This window comes from Ursus americanus, chromosome 10 (assembly GCF_024610735.1).
Source record: "Ursus americanus isolate L20-20 chromosome 10, mUrsAme1.1.p, whole genome shotgun sequence".
NCBI classification, from domain to species: Eukaryota; Metazoa; Chordata; class Mammalia; order Carnivora; family Ursidae; genus Ursus; species Ursus americanus.
The window spans coordinates 8,647,769-8,656,178 of NC_142136.1; positions in this window are offsets into that span (position 1 = coordinate 8,647,769).

The following is an 8,410-nucleotide window of genomic DNA, read 5'->3' on the forward strand; positions in this document are numbered from 1 at the left end:
CTTGAAATATTTGACAACCCATTGCCTCTCAAGCATTTACCTCTTCAAAAACCACATTAGTTTAGCACAAAAGTCTTCATACTATGTTATAGATACTCCTGGGAGTTCACGAAATTGTCCAAGGAGTATGCAGGCACGGATAGGGAATCAGTTTCCATTTCTTCAATTTCCATATGCGTACTTGCCCAAAACTCCCCTGCTTGAGATGCCCCACGGCTTCACTTGCCCTGGGTTCCCCCTCTCCACCTGCCCTTTCCTGGCAAGGCTCCCCCCTTGAAAAGGAAAGCCTACTCTAGCCACCCCTCATCTACCTATAGTGGATAAGCCCAGGGGATAAGATTTTTGAACACCAACTAAAGGATTAATTCAGAATATTAGTGTCTGTGAAAGGGTTCTTATCTTTTTAATGGATTACATACATATCTATTTAAGACTTTAGGAACAGGTATTTTTACCTGTGTTGGAATATTTTAAATACAGAAATACTATCGAGTGGGAGTGAAGACAAATTTCCATGAACATGCTAGAACTTCCATCTCCAACTTTTCACCCCCCCGCCAAAAATGCCTCACTCTTGAGGATAATCCAAACCCATATTGATATATTTGTTAGAACTAAAAAATCATGTCAGATTTTTTTTTTCTGACAGAGAGAAAGTCTGATTTGGATGATTGGTTTAACGAGGGCCCCTGTTTTGTCAATTAGGAAATATGAAGGATATTTTTCATAAATTAGATGAGCTAAATCTGCAGCTACACGGTTTTAAAAAATATATTTCAAATATGTGATAATACAAAAAGCATATTTTAAAAATAATTGACATGGAATATATAAAGACTCTTACAACCCAATAATAAGAAGGTAAGTAAGTCAATTTTTTAAATGAGCAAAAAAATTTGAACAAACAAGCAAAGAATAGCCATAAAGCAAATAAGTGCATGGCAATGGCAAATGAATGCAGGAAAAGGTGTTCAACATCATTAGTAGTTGGGTAAATACAAATTAAAACCACAATAAGATACCACTTAAATACCCATAAAATACCTAAAATGAAAAATTACTGATGACAGCAAGTATTGATGAGAATATAAACAGTAACTCCCATAGATTGCAGGGGGCACGGTCACTTTCAAAACCAGTTCGCAGTTTCTTATAAAGTCAAGCACCCACTAACCATACAACAGCAATCTCATTCCTAGATATTTACCCAGTTACCAGAAGTAGAACACAGTAGTAGAAAGCTCAGGAGCCAGGACCTTGCAGAGGGGCTTGACTACAAGACGCACAAGGCAACATTTCGGGGTGATGGCACTGTTCTAAACTATGATTTTGGTGGTGGTTACACAACTTCAAAGACTTGTCAAAATGCATAGAACTGTACACTTTAAATTGGTGCGTTTTATTCCATGTAAATTATACCATTAATAAAGCTGGTTAAAAATGTTATTGTCCAAGATGAAGCAGGGAAATTTACTACATTTTTCCCCACCTCTGAGAATATTGAGTTAAATTTGGAGCCTCTAAGTGAAAGAGTAACAGGCTCTAAGAGCTGTCAGACAAGTCTACTAAAGCCTTTTGTTCGTATACTTCCTAGAAATTAAAAGCTCAAGTTCCAGAAACATTTTGAAAAATAGGTTATTTCCAATTCTTTTCTTTCAACAAAACTGAAAAAGTTTCTCATTGAGTTGTCAACTCTTGCATTTAAAAAAAAAATGTTTTGAGGATAGACCACTGTGATTTTTTAGCATATAACTTGGAGGAAGTTCAAATTTGAAGGGCTATGAATACCAAATGCCCTTCCATTGTCATCTACCTGTTTATGTGCAACAAGGTTGATCAGCACTTAAGCCTAGAAAAACAAAAAAGAGGAACAAAATAGGTGATGAAGCTTAGGCACAGAGAGTTAAGGAACTTTCTCCATATCACACAGCTGGCAAGTGCAAAACTTGGTTTGAACTTGAGAAATTTGGCCACAGTGCTACACTAGATAATATTTGTCCACATGTGTGGAATTTCAAATATTTCATAAATGTGTTACTTTAGAATAAAACTGGACGGTGGAACTGGAATTAAAATATAAATTCAAGTAGAAAGAAAAATAATGTGAACTTCCCAAATATGAAAACAGAATTTGTCCATGTTTTTTTTAATTGGACAATGAGTATCATACCTATGAGGTATGCAGCTTCCATTAGATACATTTAAAAGTGATGTAACAATTTAAAATGTTCAGTTTTTTCAAAACTGTTATTTGTAACTATTGTCAGAAATCAAATTTGCATCTATTTAATCTTATTACGAGAAATGCCAAATGTCACCTAAAAATGTACAAGGTATATACATAGATTTTAAAAATTATTTAGAGGGTATGCAATATAGTTTCTTTTTTTTTTTTTTTTTTTTTTTTTATTCCAGTGTTCCAGCCTTCTCTTAACTTCCCAAGTATTGCATTTAAAAGTCTGGTCAGTTTTATAAAGATGGTAAGGGAAGCTAAGGAATGATTGTCCTTTCTGGAGATAAAATACACAGACACGCAAACACAACCATATGCCTCAACTATAAGCCTTCCTAACTTATAGACCTGGTGATTACTCTAACTGGAGATTCCTTGGGTAAAAAGTTCACCACACAAACATCTGAGGAAGCAGTGATGGTGGACGAGAGGAGGCTAATAGGTGTAGGGAACCGTCAAGACACTTTCTTCATGTAAGTTTTGCTCGGAGCACAAGGTGGCAAGTTCCATAAAAGCAATGATTATAACATTCAATTTGCCGTATCTCTTATCACAAAAGTAGCTCAATACATACCTGTGAAATTGAATACATTGGCCCTGAGTCAGATGATGAAAAATATTGCTCATTTTCAAGTCAAAAGAATCTTCCCCCACAAACTTAAATTTGAAAGTAATAAATAGAAGTGGCAGATATAAGGAATAGGAAAATTTTTAAAATTATTTTCAAGTAGTTATTCCCAAGTTATGTGTTGTAATATTTCACTTTGTACCTGGCACTATCATAATTTTTATTAATTCTCCCTAGATTATTAAAATTTTTAAAGGATAATTACACTATTCACTATTTGCTGAAACAAAAACGAAATCCTGCCATGTAGCAATCGGGTGGAATTGGAAGGATAGAAAACAAAAATTAAAATTACATAATTCTGACATGCAGTAGTTGTTTTTAAAGCTCTCAGATACATATTTATGACATTGGTTTTCCAACTGCACATGGAGTCATCATTCAGACTATTCTTTGACTATTGAGTAAATATGCATTAGGTGTGATTTTAAGCACTCATTATTAATTCAGCCAACCAGAACAAACCCATTAAGAGTGAGTCTATCTGGTTTATCAAGTAGATTCTTAGGAATGTGCTTAAATGTTATATTTATTCATCAGACCTCGCTAGAATCCCAAAGTCATGTATTCATTATGTCAGAGACTTTCAATGTTCTGTGTCAAATGATGTTCTCCAAAATGCTGAAGTGATAAAACAGGATTAAGTTTATAACCCAGGTGTTCATTCTCATGACATAAAAAGGGCCATGAATGACTCACCAACATTATAAAGAGCTTTGCTACCTTTGGTCTCTAAATGCCCCATACATTGTCTTCCCATTCTTCCAGCCCCCACCTCTCCATTCACACTAGAAATGATCTCTTTCTTTTTCACCTGGAGATTCTCCTGCTGAACCTGGAGAATTTTCCTCAAATCAAATAGGCATGCCTCCTGCAGGCCACTGGACAAAAGTCCACTGCTTGAAGCTGCTCTTAAATCCACCTTCCCTTTGGGAGAATTCTCCATCTACTTAGAGCCTGAGTAGGTGAGAATAAAAGCACTTGTCCACCATGAACTGGCATCTCTAAGGGAATCATTTCATCTTACATAACACTCATCACATGAACTAAGATGATAAAAACCATTTGATTTTCAGACTTGGTTATCTCCTTAGTATTCTATATTCTCACAGTTCTTATGATCTGCACTATCATTTGGCACTTCCCAAAGACTTATTTGGTTAGTTTTCTTCCTCCTTTTCCAAGCCTTATGAAGAGTTAGGGTTTGATGAATGTTCATTGAATAATGCATATTTTAAAGTATTATAGATCTTTAAAAGATTCAAAGTGTCTTCATTCCTTTTCCATACCACCTGGCCAAAGATTTCTCATTTCTGTGTTTCAAAAACCATTAGTCCTCCAACATATTATTTCATGACTCACAAAATATACCCTGGCTCCACACATAGGTGTCAGCAGCCCACTTACAGCTATACCTTCTTGTTCACACCCAGTGTTTCCTGGCTAAACAGACAAGCATTTATCTACAGCTGATTATCTCACACTTAACTGGATTTCAAAATCCTTGGAAAGACCTACAAGAAATGACAATAGCTACCAAAGGACAAACTGTGTGATTATACGTTTCATGTGTTTAATTAGTACAAACAGGACCCTGATATTTATGGGGAAGATGTCTTCCGTGAGAAACACCACTATCTTTGCAAAGGCAAGATACATATTTGCAAAGGAGAGAACTTTTGATTATAACTTTAGTATGTGTTGTTTTCTGAAGCTTGCCTCCTTTTATTTATTACATTGTGTTCTGACAATTCAGAAAGGGCCATGTCTTGTAGTTAAAATCTAGTCAGCAGCTTCCTTCCCAAGGTAATATGCCTTAAGTACCCAGTCCCTGCCCCACCTCTTCTACAACTCCCTTTTTCAAGGACTTGAGCATTTTATAGACTTGTAAAGAAATTGTATTATATCTAATGATGATGTACATCCGTCATAATCCTAAAGTTCTGCTCATTCCACACTCCATCTTATCTCTTTTTTATGACTCTATTTTATTGTCATTGGGATTACTGAATCGTAAACCTAAGGGGGAAAAACGTTTCGTTTAAAAATATATTTTATACTATTTGGAGGTTGCACCTATATTTTGAATCTTCATAACATATTGCATATCAGTTCTTTAAAATGTCTGTGATCATATCATATGGCATTAGAATATTCAACCTCCCTTGTACTCCCCCCATCAATACGTACCCTCCATGAGGTCAGGGACGTTAATACTCAATATCGTGTAGCCTTAGCACCTAAAATAGTGCCTAGCTCATAACAGGTGTTCAACGATGTTTGTTAAGTAAAGTCTATGAAAATCTGTTATCAAAAATATTGACATGTGAAAATTTTTGCTTTTCCCATTTCCTCTAATTACTCTGCTCCTTATCAGTCTTCTCTTCGTCTTTCCATGGTCCCCTATACCAGCTGTGGCCATCTCCAATATGTATTTCTTGGCTTTATGATCTTCAACTACTATAAATCAGTAATATGTCTCATTAAGTTAAATATAAGGGCTTCAACTTTACAGTGTTGACGATTCTAATACCTATATTTCCAACACTGAGCTCTAATTTGAGCTCCAGTCCTGTATCTCTAATAGCATGAAGGGCATGACCACTATAAAGTGATGTCTGTAAAAAATAATAAATAAATAAATAAATAAATAAATAAATAAATAAATAAATAAAATAAATAAAGTGCAGTCTGTGCTCTTCCTACTAAAGTCGATCTACTTACCTAACCCCATTCTTTCTGTCAATGGCATTCTCCAAGTCAGCCCCACTTGAAAATCTACTCTTCCTTTTCCTTTCTCCCCTATAGCCAACTAGTTACAATGACCAGTTCAGTGTTAATGCAAGAAGCCTCCCAAATCTAGTCCCTCCTCTTTGGTTGTACCACCATACTCAAACACTGTCCTTCATTTTCTCATATCTGGACAACTAACTTAGCTTCTTGGTTTCCTTCCCCCAGCTTCTTTTCCCTCCATAATCCTGTAAGCCCAAGACTTAACAGCATGTCCAACAAATATTAGGAGTCAAGCACTATTGTTCAATGAATGGATGAATCGATAAATAACGGATAAATGCTCTATCATAAAACGTACCTTATATATTTAGTTCATAACGGTCACCCCTGTCCTAATACGTCTCAACTCAGACTTCGAATCTATCTACAGTCTGACTCCAACGTTTGTCTACTATGTCCAAACTACCGCACTGTCTCCAGTAGCTTTCCAGAACCAAGTTTCTCTAGCTCTGAAAGCACCGCTCCCTTTTTTCACACATGCAAAGTTTGCCCTGTTACCTCCTGAATAGATGTCTAGAATGACTTGTGTCCCCCACTAGCCGTCCATCTTCTCTGATTTCCTATAACATTCCCTATACAATAGTAATAAATTTCGGCACTCTAATCTGCATTGACACTTCACTATTTCTTGCACATTTGTCTTTCTCCCTCAGCTAGATTTACATAATCCTGGAAGACGGACACTATGTCTTAAGGTCTTTGCTTGACTGACTACAATGATTTAAAGGATGAGGCATTTCTTTAACTCTCTACACACTTCATTTTACCTTTGTATAGTCCCTGTGAAGAATAAAGAGGAAACAAATTTTAAAGCAGAACAAAATCTACAAATAACAGGCTCCTGAAAGGAGAGAAAACTGCACATTCTACACCAACTGATTAACATGAAGCATATAACCCAAGAGGACCTTTATAAGTAGAGCTTCCTAAATGCTTACATTTATAGCCAGGAAAGAGAGTGGAAAAGTAAAAAATCAAAATTAGAAGCAGAATATTTTATTTTTTCATTCTTACTTCCCAAAAAGCCAAAATTGACTTACTATTTATTAGCAGTCAGGTTGAAATGGGAAAATATAAACTTACTCCTGCTCTTATATAATACATATGTAGAGAAGTTTATTTAATTTGATGGCTTTCTATGTACTTAAGAACAACAAATCTCTGCAACCTGTTTTTTAAAAGCACTTAGTAATAGTAATGTCAAAAGAGAGACAATAAACAGAGATAGAAATCAGATATCAAAGAAACCACCATATAATTTTATTAAGGATGCTTGTTCCTGAAACTCAAAAGTTGAAAATGCTCTTATCAGATAAGTTTCAAAGATAAGAAGGATGACTGAAGAATCAAGTTTATTTTTTGACCCTCCAAAGTCTAGCAGGCATTTAGTAAAATATTAAAATAATAAAGGAAATAACTCACATTTTTTGGCCTCAGGAAATACCCTGTTGTTTATGGAACTAATTCCCCAATCTTTATCCCCTGTTTTTTCAGATAATTATTTCAGCATTCATTTGGCTTTGGTACTTAATAATAAAATAAGAGTTTTTGAGGAAAGATCCCAACCAAAACATTAATATGTGAACAGAGCCACCCCCAGGCCATCCTGGGAGGTGAACTGTGTATATCTTCTCCTTCCTCTGCATTCTGCTGCCCTCTTCCTGCCAGGTGCTCCCTGTGGGTCATTACAAATTTCCAGCCTTATCTTCCATCACTTTCCGAGCAGAAAACTTATTCTCCAGAAAGGTCAATCCACTCAACATTTCACAATCCCTCCTCACAGGTACTTGACTCCACACCTCCCTGTGAACCATTTCTGTCACCTTCAATGTCTTCCTCTTGCCTTACTACCTATGCAGACTTCACCCATCCTTCAAGCCCCACTTCTTCTCTGGAGTCCCCACCCCCATCATATTAGAGTCCTCGGTAATGCTGCAGAGCTGTAGTATTCATGCAAATGCTATATCTTCTCCCCTCAAGTAGGTGTGTTTATCCTGGTGGAATGAAACTGTGTTTTATATTTCAAAGGACTAGTAATTTGGGTGAAAAACATGGGCCTACCCTGTTAAAATGCCTACCTATCCTTTTATGTCTCTCCTTCACTTTCCTGTAGGGGGTCCTCGTGTTAAGTCTTCACATCTTGCTTACAGCCTTTCGTTTTGGTTAGTTTGTGCATAGACATTTCTTATGTCCCTGACAGTAGAACCAGCTTCTTCAGAGCAGGGCTATTTTCTATACTGTATGACTCAACCACCAAGACGAGCAATATCATACATACGCCAAGAAACAGGAGGGCACTCAGATATCTGGTTCATAAAGGCAACATAGTCGTCTAGAGTTCAAATAACTGAAATCAAATTACCACTGTGTTACTTACTGGCAGCAGCAGTGAGACGTTGGCTTTGTTGTTTACCCTCCACCAACCTCAGCTGGTGCATCTGTGACATGTAGTATCACCAGCTGTTTTCAGTACTGTTTTGGTATCCTCAGGGTTGTGGTGTTGCCAGCAGTCTCCTTTCATCCATAACCAGAAGAACAGCCATGTCTGTGGTGAGAGACAACTCTTTATTTAAGAAATCTTGCCTGTCCCGTTAAACTCTGCAGAAATTCACTGACTCTTATCACTGTATTTTTCTGAAGATTTTCTTCCAAACTCATAAAAGGAAAGTATGGGAAGGCAATAAAAATAAAAGGAAGGAAACTTTTATAATATATATGTTCACTCCTAAAAACCCAAACAAATGATACTTCAAAAG